This window comes from Passer domesticus, chromosome 1, assembly GCF_036417665.1.
Source record: "Passer domesticus isolate bPasDom1 chromosome 1, bPasDom1.hap1, whole genome shotgun sequence".
Classification (NCBI taxonomy): Eukaryota; Metazoa; Chordata; class Aves; order Passeriformes; family Passeridae; genus Passer; species Passer domesticus.
Genome location: NC_087474.1, coordinates 75,161,015 through 75,181,833, shown reverse-complemented (window position 1 = coordinate 75,181,833; position 20,819 = coordinate 75,161,015). Strand labels below are relative to the sequence as shown.

Below are 20,819 nucleotides of genomic sequence, written 5' to 3'. Positions count from 1 at the left end.
TGACTCCTACAAATACTTTCTCTTGAGCATGTTGCTCTTTTCTTTTCACTTTTTCCCAGGATCTGTGGGGTTGCTGGTGAGGAGAGAAGGAAAAAAACCAATCATCTGCATACATGCATTTGAATAGCACTGACTTTACTCATAAGAAAAATGAGAGATCTGTGTGGGTGGCATGCTGTGTGAACTTACCTGAATATGAATGAGTGGATCTAACCAGAAAATTTTATAGGGAAATTTACATTGGTTGGGCAGAGGGACTGTGAAAGGTGAAAATGGTAACACTTCCCACAAACGCAAGTTTTGAAAGTATGGTTTTCTTTATAACTTCTTTTTTTTTTTTAATATTGTGTTTTATTGAACATACTGAGGAGAATCTGTGCCTACCTGACATACATATTACTAAATTCATTTCTCCAATGCTTGGAACTCTAAGGAGCCTGAAAAAGAAGAAAAACACAGTTAATAGTTTTGTCATGAACAAACCTAAATATATTAGCTGTGTTTCACCAGCATTCTGAGGAAGAGAACAATACACCAACTCATACAGAAAGCTTAGATTTGGAAGCCATATAGCTGGCTGTTTTCTGAGTGAATAGTCCCCTGCTAGACATGGGTTAATGGGTGTAAAACAGCATTGCTGTCTGGAGAACTGGATTTTCCAGTGAATTTGGTGTTAATGGAAAATATTCTATATGAAAGAAAAAGGAAAAAAATTGAAAATTAAACTTTTCAATTTTTAGTGTGTTTAAATTTCTGCTAAGAAAAATATTTATTTTTCCTGGAAGATGCAGATGAAAACTACTTGTCAATATTTCTGGAGAAAGGACTATTTTTTCCTATTTCTAAAAAAAATATTATTTTAATGCTGGGGAAAGGAAAGTGTATAAGTGACAAGTTTCATGGAGTTTTACTGAGAGCAAAATATGTGAGCAGCTGAACATCTGAGTAGTCATTCTAGAAAAAAACTTATTACCTCTTGCCACAGAAATACTCTCTTTCTGTAATACAAAGAAGAGGAATACATTTGTGGTACAGTGCTGGACTGCAGAGACATCTGTGTCATGGAGTGCTTGTGAAACCCTGGCACTGTTTTCTACTCTGGCAGCAGCTATAATTACATTAGCATAAGCAGATTTGGCTTGGTGCAAAAATGGGGCAGTGATGTAGAGAATAAGGATGTCTCACCTAGGTTGCCATCTTACATTTATATTGCACTGCAGTGAAACATTACTCCAAGTGCAGAGTTCCAACAAATCAGGTCCCTGTTGTTTTTGAAGGAAAGGCATTTTTTCTGTTACTGTTCATTACTGGGCAAGAACAACAAAGAAGTTCAAGACTAAGATTAATGATATCAACAGATCATTGTCTAAAGATTAATCTTTTTAAAATGATGAGAAGGGGATAGACACAGTGAGCATCTAGCTGCCTACAGCTACAAAGAGTAATAATAAACATTACTATGACAGGGCTGGCTCTGGAATACTAACAGAAGCATATCTAGTTATCATCAGTAAGCACTAATGGTAGCTTCGTGGGTTTTTTTGGCTACTGATGATTGTTGAAAATGGTGTGGCTTTTCCCCTCTTCTTCCTAAAGTGACAATTATGTACTTTCATTGGATGTCTAGCTATTTAATATTCATTTGTTTGGAATCAGTTCTCTCCTTCATGATATTGTCAGTGTACTCTTTCTCTTACAAAAACTTCTACCTTATTGCCTGGGTCTAAAACTATCAGAAATTTTTTAAATAAAGGTTCATTATAGAAATTACATTTGCCCTGTAAACCCAGGAGGCATTGTCTTTCTGTTAGCTCCCTGGTAAGTAATCCTTAGTGCATGTGTATTTTTGTGCATGCCTGCTGTTTTTATATTTAGCAGAGTATCTATTTATACCGCACAGGAGGTCTGTGTAGCAATTGCATAAATCTGTTTATTTTTTAAGGGCTGCATGTCAGCAACTGATGATATAGGAATAGTAAGCTAAAATATACTCGTATTCTTTGTTTTTAATCTCATCACTATTTATGCATTCTCTTGCCAATATTACAAACTTTGGAGCTTGAAAAGTAGTTGCAGACTTGCATTCAGAATGGTCTGAGCTGAGAAGTCTTCAAATTTTGAAATTTGTTTATGCCAAGCAATTATTTTTCTTCTCATAAGCTTAAAAAGACAAACAGTGATAGATGCAGCTCGTTTTAATATCTGACAGTGGCAACAGCAGTGATAATCTAAACATCCAAGAGAATCAGATTCTGTCAGTTTCACCACCAGACAGAGCAGGATTTAACAGCAGGAGCAGTTCCATTGACTGACCAAGCTCTTGAGGGAGTAAAATGTTAGTATGTCATGGTGTTGGTTACACTTGGGATCTTTATAAGGCTGTGACATGACCATAGAGGTTGTTTTCATAATTTGCTTCCATGAAAGAAGGCTTCTGTTCTGGCATTGAGACACAATTTTGATACAGGTTTAAAATGAAATGTTTATGTATTATGAAGTTTGAATTCTACCTATGTTATGTCCTGAGGGCTGAGTAGTGCTCACTACCCTTCTGATTTAGGTATACTGTTAAACTACATGAAGTTTTATCATGATGATCAACTTCAAGCCAAGTATGGGAATAAGTGAATGGGCATGGTCAGGGGAAGTAATTATTGTGGTACCTGTGAATGTATGAACATAGAATTGTCTTTGAAAAGACCTCTAAGATCATTTGGTCCACCTATTACCCCAGGACTGCCACATGCGCTGCAAAGCCATGTTCTTAAGTGCCACATTCAAACACATTTTGAATGCTTCTAGGGATGGTGATTCCACCACTTCATTTAGCAGGTGTTACAATGACTGACAACCCTTCCAGTGAAAAAAAAATCTGCATATTCAGTGTAAACCTCCCCTGGCACAACTTGAAGCTATTTCCTGTCATCCTGCCACTTGTTATGTAGGGGACTGACCTCCATCTAGTTACAACCTCCTTTTGGGTAGTTATAGGGAGTGACAAGGTCTCCTGAGGACCCTTTTTCCAGGCTAAACAAACTCAGCTCCCTCAGCTGCTCCTCATCCTTTCACCAGCTCCACTGCCCTTTTTTGGGCACACTCCAGTACCTCAATATCTTTGTCATTTTTCAGAGCTTGCAGTGTTTCTCAAACATGGGAGTATTGCTGATAAGCACGACAAAGTTGGAAAATTTAAATATTTGGTTTTACAACTCTTTCCCTCTGAACCGTTTCCTTTCTTCAGGGCTGGATGAGGACTGTTGCTCCCTTTGAAATAACCTGAAGGCTAATTGCTCTATCTTTGAACAAGGAAAACTTAAATTTGAATTGTTACAACATGGTGAATGCTTAGCAATGCATGGGTAAGTCAAAGGCGTACCTATATGAAAGTTTATTTCATTTTAAAAGTCTGTAAACTGATTTATGATGGACTTTATGCAATGCATTTCTCTTGTGGCTAAAATTTGATTCAGCATTTCATTGTTGGTATGTGTGACTGTGAATTCAGTATAGGAAATTGCTTCAATAAGGAATGAATAAATTATACCTCAGGGTCTTATCTAGCTTTATTGCAGGTAGTCTTAAAACTGATATCCATGATGCATTTTGTTGTATGCAGAGTTAAGCAAATTAGGTATGCAGCTTATGTCTTGAGATCCAGATTTGTTTTAAAAGTCATCATGGTGGAGATACCAGCTGGAATAAAAGTAATATTGGGAAGATATATCCAGATCATTCCAAAGGTACTGTAGTGGTCCCCTTGATTAGTGGGTCTTCAAAAATTCAAACTTGTGCTCTTTGTGATTTCAGTAGTTCCATGATATAAAAAATGGAAAGATGGTGCTTGGACAGGTCTTTTGTTTAAAAAATGTTTCCTATGTAGAAGAAAAACCAAAACAGTTTACCAGAAGCATACAAAAGTGCTTGTGGAGCTCATACCTGTTTTGCTTGCCATTTGTTGCATTTGGTTTATCACATCTGACTTGGTCACCCCGGTTCAAATTCCTGTAGGTCACTACAGCTCAGTGAAAAGCTCTTTTAAATATGTCATTGGCTTCATGGCAACACTGTAACACTTTTGTCCTGTGTGAACTGCATAAGATTGAGTTGGACAATCCTAAATTGTCAAAAAATGTTGTTGTGGTAAAAATCCCAATTTGTCAAAATTTGGGATTAGGAGTGAGTCTTTGGGTTACAAGTTCTTTGGATGATCCCACCATCAACTGTAAGAGTCACTGCAGTGTGTAAGTGTGCATTGCCCGAGATATTGTGCATCGCTTTTAAAATACATTGAGCATTTATATTTGGAAAATATCTCTCTAATTGTATATATTGTTCTGGGTCATTATTTTCTCATTGTTTAAATTGCAGCTCATTTATTTAAAAGAATACTTGTCAAAGGAAAGCTTTAAGTACTGATTTAAGAAAGCAGTGTTAAATAATTGAAATGACTGTGATAAAATTGCCTTAGTTTAAACAGACCAGTTTTATCAGTCTGTTTAATGAATTGTGCTTTTATAGGGTGAGATAAATCTAATGTGAATTCAAGTGGTTGCACTAGAATGCAGCTCTAGGTGAGATCTCTAGTGGGCTTAGCTGGCAGATTTAGAGGAAAAAATGGCAACTCTACTTCAGCATTTCCTTTCAAAAACACCTCACGTACAATAAGCAATGCTGATATCTTGCACAGCTTTTTGATAGCTATGTAACTGTAATGTCTGGGTATTTACATTTGGATTGTGTATTGGTGGCAAAGTGTCTTGGTCATTACTTTGAAAATATTTCTGTCTCTTGATGTAGAAATAAACTTAGAGTTTCATCCAGTCCTGGAAGCGTTAATTTTTACGCACCAGAATAGTGACACAGTCAATTTCTTTGTAGACTGAGGGGACTTGGTGGGCAGGTCTTGGTACTTATTGATAGTTTAGAAAGATGTTTCTTGCACAAAAACCATCCTATCTGCCTTGCAACCAGGCTGAAGACAGCCATTCTTCACTGGTTGACCCAGGAGAATCCTGGAATATTTTGTGTTCTGTTGTTTATGCTTTTGTACATTTTGAGAACACATCTTGCATGCAAGAAGAGAATTAATCATCAAAAATATGCAGCAAGTCCTTTATACATCATCAGCTCTTCTCTCTGCTAATCCATTTAAATAATCTACGCAGCAGGAATGGTGTACCTGATTTGGGGGCATAAGTAAGTGTTTCCTGTAGGACAGAGTCACTTTGCACTTGCATGCCTTCCCATACTGGACTAGCGTGCATGGTGCCTTGAGTTTCCATAGACATTCTAGGAAGGTAGCATACAATGTGTGAGACAACGTTGTATCCTGGTCCCAAAACAATGGTGAAAGTCTTGTCCAGTAGGACAAGGAATATGCAGTTGATATTGTGTAACTCAAAGGAGATCGCTGAACCAGTTACTAGCAGTTTTTGTAGCTGGATTTACCCACATTAAGTGTTTCTTAAATGCTGTTAAGATGAGTTTGGCCACAGTTTACCCCATCAGCAATCCTTGTGTGGATCTAAGGGTAACTCAGGAGATAAGGCAATGCTCTGAGTGGGGCATGTACACGTCCCTCCAACAGCTTCCAGCCCTTGGTAGTCTGTCTAATGAAAGAAATACAAGCTTGCAGTGTGAGCAGAATTCGTCAGACAGTATGTGACAGATGTCCCAGGAAATTTTACACCAGCAGCAGTTGAATGCATTCAGATATTTCTTATTCTCACTGAGGCCTTCATCACTAGACTTGTGTAACCAGTCTATATGGTCAACTCTGTAACCTCACTTGCAGTGCTGGAAATTTTAATGGTTACTTTGGGGGGAAATGAAAAAGAAAAAAATAGAGGTTGGAGCATGACTGCTTTATACAAAACACTTTCCAGGGAAGGCCATGTTACAAGACACTTGTATATCATGTAATTTTGTTCCAATCAAACTGGCATGTATATTTCAAAACATTGGGTGTCTTCATGCCTTTTATTTTTAGTTTATCCTTAGGTGTGCCATTCCCTCTCAGGTTGTTTTCGGCAACATTGCTGCGTCTACTGACTGATACCAGGGTGTTGACAAAAGCCCCAGTTCACCTGAAGGAATTTTTTTTGAGATTTCAATTGTTTTGCTGTTCTGAAAGGTGAGGGAAAATGGTCTTTATTGCAGAAGTTGTGAAAAAGGATATTTCATAATTTGAGCTGGCTGTTACTCCTCTTCTTCCTCCCTGAAACAATCTATCTCCAAGGTGTGTTCTTTCCTGTTCTGTGTCTGCTACTGGCAGAAAATGGTCTTGCAGTTTTTATTATAGACCTTCATCTTGTCCATCTGCAAAAAAACCAGACAGGATTCTTGTATCACTTAGCAGCTGTCTAGGGAATTCAGCTTAAGTTTTAAGATTGTTGAAAACCAGTGCTTTGAAGAATAGCTTGAATTCTGATGAATTCTAATAAGGGAAAGAAACAGGTCTACATAGCTGTTTTTCATACTGGTTTTATGATATGGGAATGAATCAGAAAACAAGAAAAAGTGAGCGTATAAAATGGGGGAGGTATTTGAAGTATAAGAGGTTAACATTTTTACAGTTCAGAAAGTACTTATGTTTTTATTAGACAGTAGACTTTTCTGTCTTTGTTTTCTAGCCATTTCATATTTCTACTACAAAATTTTAAATAGTGGAAGGATATATTAAATACCAAGGAAAATTATTTTTAAAAGCTATTTTAAAAATTAATTTAAATGTAGGCAGACATAGTATTATAGCATTAAAACACCCCAGGGTCTTTTTCATTGGTCCATTAATACTTGCCTCGAGTGGTAGAACACACCTGAGGCAAGATTTAATGAACCAATAAAACATGCCCTAGAGTGCCCTAATGCTATATTGCTAACCATTCCTATTACATAAATGCTCTGTTTGCATACTTCCTTCATACGTTTAAGTAAAATCTTCAATCAAGTGAAGACCATATGACAATTCTTATCCAGAGTTTCCTTTAGCATATTTTGATGTGATTAAAATAATTATTTCATATATCCTCAATCAACCAAAGCCTAGAACTTTATGGACCATCCAGTTGGCAAATCCTTTAAATGTGGTTATGTGTTAAGTCTGTGTGTTTTCTTTCAGTTACTGAGAATTTTCTAAAGTCTTTCTAAAGAATTTGAATGGAATGCTATTCTATTTTTTTTTTATCTTGAAACTACCCTGCTTGTTTGTCTAGAATCCACCCCAAAGTAGAAATCTGGCAGAAGAACTGGTTGTACGTCCAGTCCCGTTAAAATCCTCAAGGATTTTAGTCAAATGATGTTGTCCAAAACCTCTGACATTTAGTCAGAGTCATTTTAGTCCTTCTGAAGGAGGAAGATTTTTAGTGTTGTAAATCAACTTTAATGGGCTTAAGATGGTTTACAGCAGCCAATAGTCCAGCTCTTTGCTTTCCAGTACATTCAGTAGTATTAGAAATGCTATATTCGCATTAAATCTGACAACTGAGATGGAAGAAAGTACGACAGATATTTATTGTATCTTGCAATTGTTAATTTAAAGCCTTTGACTGAAGTTAGCTTTTGCCCTAATGATTTAGAATTCATAACCATGAGCAAAAATTGATAAACATACCTAAGTGTTTATGTACTTAGTAATAGGAAAAAGAATGAGAAGATTGGTTTTGAATGTCATTGCATGAAGAATAATAATCTTTCATCAGAAAATGGGAGTTTTTGTGCATTATTAGTTTTGCTTTCCAGCATTGTTTTGAGGCAGGATGATATCTTAAAGAAGACTGAGATTTATAGATGCAGATTATAAAAATGGCTTATGACTTTTACATAACTGACAATCTAACATGAACTAATTGTTGCCTTAATGTAACTTCATAGTAGTCAGAGACAAATTAAATGTGACTTAAGAGGTATACGTTTAGCAGAATCCTTACTTGATGGCTTAGGAGGAGAGAAAGAGAATCCCATGTTGTTAAACTGATATATAAAAATTGAAATTACCACTGAGGTGTTTTCAGGGGTGGGGGAGCTTTGCAGGCCAGGCTTGACCTTTGTCAAGAGTATTTGTCAAGTTGAGCATACATGAGGCTATGAGTCACATATACCTGTTAGGGCAAAAGTAACTTCACTTACTTGTGAGTCTAGATCCTCAGCTATTGTGAGCTGGCATAGTTCCATGTAAGGCAATGAAATTATATCAGCTTATACCAGAGGATGAACTGGCCCCTAATCTTTCAAGTAACATGCTCATTAAATGCTTAGGGCCAAATATTTTCCTGGCATGACTCCATTGCACTTAATGGAATTAGGCCAGGAAAGCATTTGGCCATTATTTGAAACAGATCATAATCTAAGGGGAACCAGGTTTCTCTCTTTTTCTTTTGATATGTAGCATTAGCAAACTGCATGTGATTTTTATGAGACATAATATATCAAATACTGGCTAAAAGTCTGCACAGAGATCTCACAGGTACACCCCCAGATGTTCTTGATGTGCTACCTTCTTTGGAACAAATAATATTGACTTGGTCACAGGTTTAAACTTTTCACACTCTTCTTGAAATGTACTATCTAGACTGTCATCTCTTGCCCCTTTTTCTTCTTTTCACATAATTTCATTGTACAGTCATCACTGAAATTTAAGCAGGGTTAATCTTATTGTGAAAGTTCAGACTATCTGAAAAATGATACTGTTCAAATTCTAGGACCACATAACTGATGAACATTTTCCAGAGTCATTACTAGCATAGTGTTCTTTCAAAAGCATAATGGCACATTCTCTTTAGCATTTTTTGCTGCATCATCTAGCAGCTAAAAGGCTTGAATGGATGTAGTATAGCATTCTGTTACCAAAAATTGTTTCCTAGAGAGAATTTCATTCTTTTTAAAGCTTGAGGTATTTGTCTAAGTTTTACCTTCATGTCTTTTCAGCAGACTAGTTATGGTTAGCTAGGCCTTATTCTTTTGGCTTACTGTGTGGATGATGTGAGCTTGTTAATGCTGGACATGAAATGTGTCTGAGAATCAGTTACAAACATTCAAATATAGTTTGTTTTGGTTTTTTTCCCTTTTTTGTGCAAACACCACCCCCCAGGTTACCTCAAACATAACTCTTTTGGCCTTCTTTACTATTTTGACATCTCCTTTTTTTTTATGAGTTGCTCTGAGATGTTGCATACTACTCTCAGCAGCAGCTGGGTCTAGACCTTTGGGGAAAAATCCCTTTTACTGTATTTTTGGAGGACAGTTTTGGAAAGGTGAATGTTACTGCCCACTCTAACCCATAACTGTTATTTACTAAAGAAGAAAACCATTTTTGAAATAAATATTTACCATTGAAGGACTCGAGGCCTTGATACAGTGCTTTGCAGCTGAGTTCAGGCATATCAGGAATCCTCTCTCAGGGAAGATGGACTTCCCATATAAAGGTTATAAATCCAGTTCATTGGTTGCTTTGTGACCTGCGCGCAGTTTTATGGAAACATGAGTAACCCAAACACTAAAATCCAAAACAGAATCACCAGCCCTTTCTACAGCATTCTTCTTAAAGCTGGGCCAAGGGAGATCACTGCAAACTATTTGCAGTTGTGAGTGATGTAACACAGCTCAAGGGCATTCAGTACCTGGCAAGCAGAACTGTCTTTGAATGGGCTTAGATAAAGGACCACCACGAAAACACTGAATGAAAAACAGTGGAAAGGAAATCCTTTGCCAATTAGTACCCAAAACATTCAGATGAACAAGAAGAGCTCCTTAAGCAAACCAAGTTGGGGAATGAAGTGTCTGGAAACCAGGTGGTAGGATGAAATGACTCATTTGAAGTTATGAATGAAAACATAATCGAATGTCAAGGAGTCAGTAAAACCTCTGGCTTGCATAAGCAGGGCTAATGTTTTCACATATCTCTCATGTTTTGGACTTGACCTAGGGCATGTAAAAGAAGCAGGTATCTTTCCATGGAAGGGGAAGGGCACTATTACTGTTACAAATGATACCTTCTTTAATGGAGCCCCTACCTCCTCTCTTTGCTCACCATCCTGTTTTGAATTATTCTAAATCAAAATCTAGCCAAATAATTTATGACAAGTAAATGTGATAGAGGGAGAAGGAGCTCTGTGACTGTCCTGATAACACCAGCCTGCAGAGTTGTTTCCTTGTAGAAAAGAGAGTTTCCCAAATCTCTGATGTGATACAGTGGAAGCAACAGAGCACAATAGCACCAAGAGTTCTTGTTGGGGCTGGTGAGTGGCTTAATGGCAGTCTGAATCTGTTTATTTGTTTTTTTTCTTTTGTTTCAAAGAGGGCATCTGCACGTCAGCATGTTTTCTGTTCTACAGAACAGCAATCTTGCAATGACAGTCATTGCATGTGCAGGACTGGGTGTTTGCAAAGAATATATTTATTTATTCCTGTAAAATCAAATAGAGAGATGTATACCAAGTTTAAATTAATGACTATGCTGTAAAACTAGTGGTTTTTCCCCTCAATGCATGCTTGAGTTGATGGTTACTTTTTCTATTCCTAAACACAACTTATGGGAAAAATATTTGTGTGAGATAGCCCAAGTAATTAGCTGGTTTACTCATGCAGATAAATATTTTTTTATTCAACTTGGAACATCTTTTTGGCAGCATTGCCTTTAATTACAGAAACATTTAAAGGATGACAAGGATGTAGTGCATACTAAAAATGTTCTGTGCAAATAGTAAGAGGATTTAGGTGAGAAGCAGCAGCTCTGTAATTACCTTGCAGCCAGAAAGACCCTCACGTTGTTCGAAGGCTGTTAAAAATAAGGAAAGAAATAATTTTCTTCTCATGGGAAAGGAATTAATTAACAATGTGCTGAGGGCCTTGGGATTGGTTCTCATCCAAAGCAGATAAATAAACCAAGCATGATTTCAGACTACTCAACACGAGCAAATGTTACACTGGGAGAGCACCTTTGTAGGGCTGAACAGCAAATCTGGCCCATGAGGGAAATGGCTAAGGGAATTTTAAAGCACCTTTGTACCTTTCCAGCATGGCTTATTCCAGAGGTCACTGAGATGCTCTGCTGAGTAGAGGCAGCCTGAAGGCCTGTCTAAGTAACTCCATCCCTTTGGCTGACCTGCCAACTGACCTGCTCCTCTTTTTTAATCTGTTAGTCTGGACTTGCACTGAGGTCTGCAGAAGGCAGCTTCAAAAATAAGTTTGTGAGATATCTGCACTGAAGGAGACAATTCTTAGCCACATCATTAGATCTGGAGCTTGCTTGTGCTCCAGTGTTTTCAGCTGACCTCAGTGGTCTAGCTCCTAGGATCATAGAACTATCCCTAAATACCAGTGTAAGTCTTTGTAAATGATCTGATATTTATTAATGAATGAATACTGAAAAACCTTTGCCTGCTATAGCTTAGCATGGTCTCAGAAGGAAATAAAACTTATCCCTGAAAATGTCTGTTTTCCAGGGCTGAGTTTATTACTATTTTCTGGATTTCAACCATGCAATTTGACAATAACCTAGAGATGTCAAAGATTATATATAATTTTGCGGGCATTTCTTGCAAAGCATCCATATAGAGAAGAAAACAATTATTAATGCCTCTGCAGGAAAGAATTGATGTTGGAAGCATGTTTATGACCAGAAGTGAATCTGTGCAGGAGGGAGAAATTTTAAATGCCCTAACTGTTAGAATTGCAATTGGAAGTCACGTTGCACTAGGAAATCCCAGCCATAAAACACAGACTCCTGTGAGGTTTTCTTGATTCCACTGCTCACAAACTTAAATATTTTTATATATTTATAGGGTTTTTTCTCTCCTCATACTTAGTCTTGCCTCTGTTAAAGTAAAGGATATTCATCTGTGTATCTTTATGATTTTTTCTAGCAAGTTGCTTTGTTTGGTGTTGGAGTTCTCAGGGTATCAGACCACAGATAAAATGTCATACTTAAGCAGTGATAGGTGTCCCCCTAAATTTTATAGGGCTTTCCATGTGTTATTGACTGTTATTCAATTCTGATATTGTAATAGCTGCTAATAGAGACAATTGAAGTCCCACTGTAGAAGGTCCTGTGAAAACACAACACAGGAATGTCAGATGTTCTGTCTTTAAGCCTGCAACTGATCTCACAGGCTTATTTTTTGTTGAGTATCTTCTGTGTTATAATTTACTAGCAAATATTCAACAGTCTCTTTTAGCATTAGGGTTGCGAAGGTGGGCATTTGGGCAAAGCCTTGTACTTGTCATAGCTCTTTAGTTATCAAGTTAAGAATCTGAAAAATTCTTACTTCTACAGAAACAAGAAGAGAAAGGTGTTGATAAGGTTTTGGATTTATAAGAGAAAAGTGTCAAAGGCTATTACTTTAAAAGGGAGAGCCAATTTTCAAAACTGATTTTGATTATTTTGTTTTCTCTTCAGTAGTGATTGCATTTTTGTGAACTTTAATGTAGTTTTGTGCTGCTTTCTTAGCTCTCTAATTTGTGCAAATTGAGTTAACTTTGTATTTTGTTTAGTGCAAGAAAAGCCTCCTGCAAAGGGGAAATAGTTTGCAATGCCAGTTCAAAAGAGAGGATCACCTAGAATTCTTGAGAAGACTTAATGTAAAGTATTAATTAAATATTAATGAAATATTTGTGCTAAGATACTAATGTACTGATACTTTGCTTCTTGTCAATGCTGAGTCTCTATAATATGTATTTCTTGAGAGTTTTTTCCACTAGAATGAGAAGATCAATTTGGTATTCCTGTTACGAAATATATTTAGAAATACTTTGCAAAATGAATGAATTTTTAACTTTGCTTATTAATAATTTTCTCTTATGTTCATTAAAATTTCTTGTATGTGGAAATTTGAGTATCTGATGTCTATGTCTAGTCAAGATTCAAGTTTACATTTTGTTTGAGAAAACATCAAGACAAAAGGGAAATAATATTTTGATGATAACTTGCCTTTCTGTGGAGAAACAATATGATAATTTCATAATTTTGGCAAAAAAGAGCTATTTCTGCATGAATATATGAAAATGTAAATATAATAAGTGTGAAGCAGAGATGAAAAAGTTAGACATGTTAGCAGAAGATATATGTAAAACTGCATTATGATGGATTTTGAAGGATTTTTTAGCCATTAGGGTAATTTAAGCTTTTGAGTGGTAAGGACAAGAAGTTTACTTATTTCACTGTAAAATACACAAACCTAAGAACAGGAATGAGTTATGTAGCCCAAGAAAGTCTGATTTTGGTGACAAAAGATACCTCTGTCATTCATTTATTCCTAATAATTTCTGGTAAACAGACAATATTTAGAACAGTATTTTGGTCAAATAGGTGATTGCAAATATTTGTCCAATGCTTTTTACTTCCTTAACTCTCATTATAACAATTTTCAAATACTTTGATTCTTATGAAGCTGCTTAGCATCTTAAGAGTTTAGAATGGAGTATACTCCAAATGTCCTAGTTATTTTGATGGGGCCAGGTTTTTCAATATGATAGATGGTTTTTTTTCATGAACTATTCTCTGAACATTTTTAAATGAAAATTATTTTTATTTGTTCACGAACACATTCCTAGCCAACATGATCCAAAGTCCACTGATACCAGGATTTCTATTTAATTTTTGGACAGGATCAAAAAGAGAAATTTTTTTTTTCTGTCTTTGCAGGGGAAAAGATTAAATTCAGGTAAAAGAGCCATCTCTCTTGTCTAAACTTGTATTGTCCTGTTCTTCTCTTTGTTCATATATATTCTTGCTGTTATGAACTAAATGCTTGTTTGAAACAAAAATTCAAGGCCCCTCTTACTAACTTGCATTGTTTATTGTACCTTCAGGCTATAACTAGCGTGTACACCAGAACTGATGCAGAACTATGAATCCAGAAGATCTATCAGAGTGATATGATTTTGGGAGCATCTTTGCACCAAATTACTTGGTATACATTTTCAGAGGCTCAGAAACCTAATATTCTCTCAGACTTCAGCTTAATGGGTGAAGCTTAAACACATAAGAATGAAAGATATTTACTGTATGAGTGTACATATGTAAATACTTAAGTCTGGCTTCATTGAAGGCAATGGTGTTTTACCACTGACTGCAGTGGGACCAAGCTTTTGTTCATATGCTTATACTGTGTGGCAGCAAAAAATACACTCAGACAAATGTCTCTAAATATATAAATAGAGAATGTCTTTCAGTTATTCATTACATTCACCATATTAAACAATGATTGCAAATCCATATGCCCATGACCATATATTTTCTGTAAATATGTGTCTGTGGCATGTAGTTTTTACAGTCTTTACAATCTTCCTTTCTTTGTCTAAACGGAAAAGCAGGAACCTGTTAAATATTTTAAAATTGTTTCTCCAATTGATATTAGTAATCTTGCATTTTTAAGGCTTTTGTTTTTGCAGGACTTAAATTTTTAACACAGTATTGCTCACAGCATTTTCTTTGCTTTAGAGATGACATTAAAAATGGTTTTTCCTTGTCTCTGCTTTCCTAAGATGCACACAGTATCTAATTTCACTGAAAACTAATTTTTTAACCTTAAGTTAAAAAGTTATTGGACAATGGCTGGGGGGCTTCAGCAATAACACACAGTTCCTTTTGCCACTGAGATGATTCCAGGCTGAGGAATGTAGCATTTTTTAGTAGCAGGAATTGTGATGAGATTAGACGGACAAGGCAGGCTTAGGTAACTGTCTTGAGGAAGGTATGGACACACCTTAAAATGACCATGTTATGTGCAGCCCAGCTAAAGGCAGAATTCTCCCTGGTTAATAAAAATGGGAAGGAACATCCATTGTCTACATTTTGCAGACTGCTGAGACAGATCCTTTTTTAGTACTTTAAATGAGATTTAACCATATGTTTCTGCACTGTCAGCCTATTGGCGAAGTATTTGCCCTCTCTGCTTTTCAAAGTGCATTCTTAGTGGTGGAATGTATGTGGATTCTAGAAGAACCATGAAAATAGTTTCAGAATTTCTGCCAAGCCCTCTGGAGCCTCTTGGCTTTCACATGAAGAGGAAGTGTTCTCTTCTTTCCCTTTGCTGAGGGCAATTTTCAGTGTTGGTGTTCCTAGTGCACGTGATGTTCCTGTGTCGGTCTACTGACAGAGAATGGTCCTTGTCTCTCTGAGGAATCTGCACTGGCATTGACAGTGAACTGGGACTCTAGAGTGACAGATCTGCACTTGAGATACTGGAAATGCCAGTGGTGACAAACTGAATTGGGTCTTCCATTGTTTAGAAGGTGGAAAGAAAAGGAGAGGAACAAAAGAGCCCCTTAAAAAGGTATTGTTTGGATTGGAAAATTAATATGGGAGATTTGTTAATATGGGAGATTGGTCAAATTTGGGTATATTAAATACATCTGTAATTCAGATTCCTGTCTCTCTGTGGGATATGGTAACTAAATTGCTCGGAGTTTCACCTGCAAAACCTCACATCTAAAGCCATGTAGGATTTATCAATTTAATTCTTGTATCTTTGAGTTGGTGTCTTGCAGAACACCATCTCTAAACATGTCTCACAATGTGATTTCATTTCTCATTGTTGATTCTTTCCAGAACTGACTTACAATCAGGAACTTATGAACTTGCATTATTTTTTCTGGAATCCTTTGACATCCTTTTAAACACAGAGCTCCTGTAATCCCTTCAGGGTTTAACCATCTCCTTTTGCTTTTAAGGCTTCCTCTTCTGACATTCAGGTTATAGCTCTATCCTCCAATCCGAGGAAAAAGTCTTCATTTTTTTTCTGCTCTGGTCTTTCTGGGTAGTGTTTTCTACAGGCAGAGATGGACAGATTAATGATTCTTGCTGCAGTTCCAGTTCTCCACTGCTCCTGGGACAGGCGCTTAATAGAGCCAGGACAGGTCTCTCCATGCTCTGGCTGAGCCAGGAGTTGAGGTTGATTACAGGGTAAGCTTAGCAGTGTCCTCAGTTTCTGGTGATGCAGTTCCACAGCATGTAGCGCAGAGGAGGAAGCTGATGGCAAGTGGGATCATCTAACAGTATGCTGATTGTCAGACATGTCCTGATGTCCACTTAAGCAGAACTGGAGCTGAAGAGTTTCCCCCTTGAATCAAAGCAGTGCACTAAAACACAAATCCCATTTGGACCTCTGTCTACCAGGGTCTGGAGAGGACTCACAACCCACCCTCAAGGGCTTTGGTTGCCTGTGATTAAGGTCTGCCTGAATGTGATATAGCCCTACAACCTTGTGTCAAATCTGTGAGGAGCCTCCTGGGAATCCCCCACCCTGAGGCTTGAGAGCCTTGTGCCTTGCTGTCCCAACCTGCTGGCTTGATTTCCCAGCTTGGCTTCAGCCTCAGCTCTTAAGTGTTGGGTCTGCTAATTTACAGCCAGCACTTAGCTATATGTAATGCAACGTTTAATTCTAAGATTAGCCAAGATATAAATGATTCACTGTTCTTGCTTCATTGCTAAAGTTTGCAGCACCCAAACCTTTGTTTGTATCATAGTTTTATTTTAGATGGCCACACAGCTGAGGTTCAGTGAAAGTTAGGTTTTGTATAAAATCATCAGAAAGTCTTGCCAGAGCTTTAGGAGTGAGAGCTGTGCCATTTGCTTGTCTCTGTCACAGTCCTGGAGAGCTAAGATATTTGTATATACCTGAATAGATTGCCAGAATCAATCCACTTTCCAGAGATGAACGTGGACATGTCCTCTTTTCCACAGTAATGTGAATACTCAAATCTTTCCACATAAGAAACTCAAATATATGAGTTTCACAGCACTCCCTAATAAGGTTTTATAGCCATTAGTGTCAGTGCCATATATCACTGAGGCATTGAAAAAGTGGAGTTTCTTTCCCAAACCACCTTTCTAAGCATCCAAGATGAAGTGATTTTATAGCTTACACTTCCACAGATCTTTCAAATCCCGCAGCACAACTTATTTCACCTGAGCCTCAAAGATTTTTGTAAATGATTTCCCAGAAGCTCTTGAGGGGGTCTTTTCTCTCTTTCTTTATTTAAATTTATGCTTAAAATATGATTAGCTTCTGTTCAACACAAAATTGTTCTAGAATACATTGCAAGAAATGTGTGTACAAAAGGTAATCTACACTATCTAATAAATAAAATCGTGTAACAGTTTGAAATTTCAAATGTGATCATTTGCTTTAATATTGCGAAGTGTTTGTTGAACCTTTAAGCTTGTGACATTTTTCCACACTGACAGCTAAATAATGAATTAATGGCTTTAAAGTCCATGGCAGCCTGAGGGTTTCAAATACATGTTTAGTCAAAATAATTGGTGCTTTAATCATTCGTTATGAACTAAAATTGTTCTTTAGTTATACAGGAGCAGTGTTAAAGCAAATATCTATGCTGTGAATGTTCTTATATATTTCTAAAATTATCTGCTAAGTTGGAAAATGGTGTCTGGATGCATTTTCTTCTCTGGAGTTTGAGGGGTTTTTAAACTCCCTTAATGACCAACTACATGGCTACAGGTTGTACTATCCCTTCACTGACAGTGAACAGCTTATTTTAGATTTTGTATGTGTGTACAGAGACAACCAAGTTTTGAGAGCAGATTGGAGGGTGTATGGGGTGGGTGGTGAGGGGAGTCCTCTGCCCCTGCACTGTCAGATACAGTGTTTAGGACATAGGTAACTAAATAAATTAGGGGCTCTTTTTGCAGCAAACTAATCCTCACTCAAACTATGGCACAGTTAAAAGCTTCATCCAGAATCTCTTCTAGTAACAATGAGAATAAAAATCTTAGGTTAAACAAGGGAACAAACTCTCTCTTAATTTTATGATTGGCATCATATTAGTAGACTACTGTGCCTGCACGATGTTCTGTTGAGATGCTTGTTTTGACTTCAGTGATGCATCTGTGCCATATGAGGAAGAGATACTAACCTGGTTAAGGCAGATCAAAATTTTTTCACAAGGTCAAAAGGGGTCTAAAAGTTTTCTGTTCCTGGTATGTTTGTGACTTAGATAAGACCTCTTTTATATTGTGAAGACAATTTATCATCTGTCTCAGGGAAGCTTGTAAAACTGCAGCTAACTATGATATGTAAAGTATGCTAGAAAAAATTATTAGTCTAGGTTTGCTATGTCTTTCACAGAACAGCCATTAGTGATGTTTGACCAGATACAGGCCCAAGATGAGCTGTAGATGTGACCCAGTTCCTGTGTTACATGATTAACTTCTGTAAAGCGTTGCTTATCAAGTAACTAAAATGCTTTTATTGGGACTTTTGTGGTGCTTTTTAAATAACAATAGTAGGGGTGGATCACAAATGGAAATTAATTCTCTTCAGAACATGCCTCAGTATGTCTTTAGAACAAACTTAGAGCATACTCTTTGAGAATTCCTGACACCTCATATGGTTTTGAAAACAATGCGTTTTAGAAATAACTTTCTGAGTATCAAAGATACTTTGGTAGCAGTTCTTCAGCCTTTGTCTACAACCAGTGAATTCCCACACCACATTGTCTTCTGTTGTCACAGCTCTGTGTGCGTTGAAACAGCCTTTCTCTAACAGCCACATTGGACTTTTTCTCTGAACTCATGGGGTTTTGTAACAGCCTAAACACAAAGCACTTTGATAGAGGAATGAAGAGCTTGCTGCCCCTGTCTTGTCCCCAGTGCTTGTGAGGATTTAACTGGTATACTGTAGTTGGAGTGTAATTCTTTGAGACAGGTCTCCAACCTGGCAAAAACCCAATATCAATAGAGTGTGAATGGCTGCAAAATGCAATTATTCTTCTCTGACTGTTAATGCAGGAAGAAAATGGCTAATTTATAGCAAATTTCTTCCTATTTGGATAGCGTGACTGTATCTGATTAAAATGGAACACTTTACAGAAGTGTTATTTCCTGACTTTTAGCTCAGTCTAAGCTGGTACATCAGCTTGTTTCCTTTCTGCATGTAGAAGAGGAAGCATGACCATGATGTTGGGGGTAAATCTATGGACGTTGAGGGGTAAAGTCTATTGGAAGGAGAGAAAAATATCATAGCAAGATACAGTTGGCTCTTGTAAATGTTAAATGTTTTTGACAGACTGCAAAAATGTTTCTGCATTTCTTTGAAACTTTAGTTTAGTCTGTGACAGTTAAGGTGTAGAATTTCAACTGTACCTATATCCTTGTTAAAGCAAATCGTGTATTTCCCCTTGGTTTTTTTGCCCCTCCATTCTTGTTGCAGCTTCAAAATAGTGCAATATTTTCCTACCTATATAAATTACTTATTGACACAAATTATAGCTAATTATATAATTAAAACAGTGAGTAATCCTCTCTACTGTAGGTGTAACCACTTTAAAATTGGAGTGTTTAATCTGTGGATGTGGTAGTAACAAGTTTTTTGACATACAGGTCTGAGATATTGGACAAATTCTAGTCTCAGTTTGTTACAACAGCAACAAATAAATTCTTCTGTCAGGGTACAGATAACTTTTCTAAATGCAGTGTCTGCATTCAGAGTTGGAATAGAACACAAAAATAAGGAGAATACTGGAAAAAAAAGAGTGTGAAAATTTATTATTTGAGAAGTAGCAAGTTACTGTGGCCAAATGAAGAAAGAAAATTAAAAATAACATTGCAGAATTCCTGCTAAGAGAAAGAAACATGCATTCTCAACTATTAAGCTTTGGAAATGGATGTCACCTTTCAGGTGCCTTTCCAAATATACATTGAGCCTTCATTCATTCTCCAGCATTGGCTCAGTTTTCTCATCTTTTGCTCTTAGAAGTTAAAAAACCCACATGTTCTTCCACAAGAGTTCTTAGAAAAATTTAGGCTTAAGCTTTTAAGCCTTGAGTCAGTCATGACCAGAATCTATACAAGCTGTTAAAAGCTGCTATTGTTGTATAACTAGGTGTGTTCCATTTACTGTTTGAATAAGCAACCATGAAAATCTGAACTAGGGAAAAACCAGTGAACTTGCTCCATTTCCTGAGAAGGCAACGCTGCTGTTTACTATGTTAATTTCAAAACATACAAATAAATGTTTTAATTTCTATTGTAGTTAAATCTTTCAATATTTATACTAATGACTTAGAACAATATATTAACTGCTCATGACTGTGCACAAGTTATTCTTCTGATATATAATATATATATAATAATATATTTCCTTTCTTTGCTGTTTGACTGCTAACTGTCTCTTTTCATCCTAAGTGTGTTTAAATATAGTCAAACAATCTCATTATGGTTCCTTTACTGCTGTATCTGCTACTTAATTTCTTTTTTTTCCCAAATTACCTTTTGCATTGTTGAAACTATTTACAATTTACCAGTAGTACCCTGAAAATATTTCCATCTTGAATTTTTTTGGTTTTTTGAACTAAGAACGTAACCATCTAAGCATATTCTCCACAATTTCATCAACAGAATTTAAATTAATATCTGTGGTTATGATTTTTTTCTTTAATTGAAATAAATTTCTGATGTAATCTATACATGACAGCTAATGAAGCCCTTAAAAAAGTGTATTTTAATACATGAGATAAATATGAGACTTAGCAAAACTCAGCCTTCCATGTTTATCTGGAAATATGCTGAAGTTTGAGTCCACTTTGATAGTAGGCATAAGAAATACATGAATATTATAACTTGTCATTGAATGCACATAAAACTCATAAAAATGCTGTCTGTTTTGATTGTGTCTTCAGCTTCAATATTTGAAGTCTGCTTAAACATAAAACTCACGATGGAACAAAACTGAAAAGGTGATGTGTAGATTGAAATGAGAGAAAAATATGTATACTGAAATCTTTTAAGCTTCACCATTGTGTATTCTTTAAAAAAAATTGTATTGCATCTTTTGAGAACATTACTGTGAGTGTCCTAATAG

General features: G+C 36.6%; 1 long non-coding RNA gene across 10 annotated transcripts in view; it reads left to right on the top strand.

Annotated features, from left to right (window-relative positions):
- The window catches only part of LOC135303331 (uncharacterized), a 127,966-nt gene that overhangs the window by 14,478 nt on the left and 92,669 nt on the right, over positions 1–20,819 (top strand). For all 10 annotated transcript variants that reach the window (XR_010364806.1, XR_010364801.1, XR_010364800.1 and 7 more), the window contains exon 2: positions 3,242–3,359. This is a non-coding gene — a long non-coding RNA (uncharacterized LOC135303331). The remainder of the gene's footprint in view (positions 1–3,241; positions 3,360–20,819) is intronic.